General features: G+C 39.2%; 1 protein-coding gene across 1 annotated transcript in view; it reads left to right on the top strand.

Annotated features, from left to right (window-relative positions):
* LOC119426969 (N-acetyllactosaminide alpha-1,3-galactosyltransferase) overlaps positions 1–2,437 on the top strand; it is a gene marked incomplete at its 3' end in the record, with an annotated part of 61,129 nt that overhangs the window by 224 nt on the left and 58,468 nt on the right. The window lies entirely within an intron of this gene.

The raw sequence follows: 2,437 nt of genomic DNA, 5'->3' as shown, positions 1-2,437 counted from the left end.
GGGGGGGGGGGGGGGGGGGGGGGTAATACCGAGTTGCATGTGCTGGCTCGGTGAGTAACGGATCCACTGCATCCCTCAGCAGTTCTGAGGGATGCGGATGCTGGTGGGTCGGAGCCGCTGCAGCCCGGGTCGTCTCGGCCCCCCAGGTCTGAACATGTTTTTCTGTGTTGTTGTTCTGGGGCGTGTCTGCTCCCACTGGACCGAGCCGATGTTTGCTGCACCTACATGTCGACATACTTCCCACCCCCTCCCTCTCTAATCAGCTCTAACCACAGATCCTTCATTCACCTGGATTATTGAGCATGCATCAGGACACAGATCCTTCAGTTCATCAACAGTCGCTTTATGAGTTGGAGCTTTGGGTGGTGACGTGTAATTAACATGTATGTATGTGTAATTAACATTTATTTATGTGTAATTAATATTTATTCATTAATTTCATTCAGGAAAATCCAAACGACTTTGAAGTTTCGCTGTAACAATTAAAACAACATATCAGGTCCATGAGTGCAGGACGTGCAAGCCTTAAAATACCAGAGGGTCAAACCACATGACAGGAGTACTGCAGTACTAATTTAAATACAATACTCATACAGCCTGTGTTATTACTATTTTTTCAATCTTGTGCTCTTGATCCTGCAGCTGCACAAGCTTTTTATTGTCCAGCTTTGCAAACATGAAGGATGAACGTGTCTGCATGCAGATGCTTTTCCTGCTTTAATATGTTGCAGACGGCTTCATGAGAAGCTGTGATCATTGAGGGAAAGACTTTGATCAATATTCCTCAGTGGGGCGGCAACACACACACACACACCATGGCTCCATCCTGCAGCAAACAAGTGTGTTTACAGACTTTCTGCACACTGACTCCAGAAGAGGCCGTTGCTCAACTAAAAGATTGCATACATTAATTCAAACTTTGCTTCAAAGCTCCACAACCTCCAAGTAACAGAAATCCATTAATTAACACAACATATAACTTTACAATACCAACATCAAAACCATAACATCATAGATGTGTTTTATGTGACTGTTGCTTGAACAAGAATATTTCAGAGTGTGACTGATGAGAAAGGAGGCCAAATAAAGCCATGCTTGGCTCAGTCTCAAAGCAGCCACATGTCGACGTGTTTGTTTCCGTCACACTCTGCGCTTCAATCAGCCTTTTCTCCCACACTCACGGAGGCTCGACCAGAGACGGCCAGTCTGCTGCTGTCAGTGAAGATATTTGTTGAGGCATTTAGTGGCAGAGACACGAGAAGTGTCGTCAAATTTTACTTTGAAACACTTTTATTATTATGATCATAGTCACCAAAGTCGAGTGGTGTGAGTATACAAACAGTTACATTATGAAACTATTAGTTTTACGTAAAGAGAGAGAGATCACTGAACTCTACTGGTTTTGTGCTTTTTAATAATATATGAAACAAAGAAATATACACATTTTTGTTTGCACAGAACTAGTTTTCATAACAAACAATATAATCTTAGACTAGAAACAGTAACTGATGAAACACATTGCATAATAAAAGTGATAAATCAAATATTTTTCAATCTTTTTTTAAACAGGTTAGTCCCATTGAGCCACGGAGACTCATTTACAAGAGAGGCCTGTTTTGAACAAATAGTGATGACAACAGTGGACAACAATGACAACACATTCACAAATGATGCATACAAATGTATTTTTTTTTTTTTTTTTACAATTGAAAACAAAATGATAATTAAAATTATAATCAAAATGATAATTAAAATTATAATCAAAATGATAATTAAAAGGAAACGTAGTGAAAAAATAGCTACATTCTGAGGCGATGTAATATACTACAAGTAAAAACAGGAATGTGTCTGCATTGGTTCTTGCCAGGATTAGTCAATTTGTTAGTCAACAACTAAATAAAAAAAGCATTAATTTAAAAAATGAAGATGTGTAGAATGTCTCAATGTTAATAATCAGCTTCTTTTTTCAACGCTCAGCTATGGAACCAAAAATTAGATGTGTCTACATGAGACAGGTGTTTGATGCTCAGTTCAGCTGCGATGCTGAGCGTGGCTGGAGCAGGAGGACACTGTGCACCGTGACATGGTGTGTGCTTAACAAACAAACATTGTTCTGACATTTAATTTCTGTTGGCAAACTTCTGTGAGCTGTTTGTTTGAGAGGTTGCTGTCTGAAGTTTATGTTAGGTTAGGTTAGGTTAGGTTAGGTTAGGTTAGGTTAGGTTAGGTTAGGTTTATTGTGATGTTCAGATCAACACAAGGTCATCAATGCAATGAAATGCTCAGGAAGAAGAGTCTTGATTTGTCAAAACAACAACAAGAAATACCAAAGCATGCAACAAAAATACAAACATAATGTGCCAAAAGTGAAAAAGAAATACATCTAAAGCAGCATGGTCCTATTAGCAGAGTGGTTCTGTTAGCAGCATGGTCCTAT

Source organism: Nematolebias whitei, chromosome 2, assembly GCF_014905685.2.
Source record: "Nematolebias whitei isolate Nwh7 chromosome 2, NemWhi1, whole genome shotgun sequence".
NCBI classification, from domain to species: domain Eukaryota; kingdom Metazoa; phylum Chordata; class Actinopteri; order Cyprinodontiformes; family Rivulidae; genus Nematolebias; species Nematolebias whitei.
The sequence above is the reverse complement of the archived record's forward strand: the minus strand, read 5'-3'. Positions and strand labels throughout refer to the sequence as shown.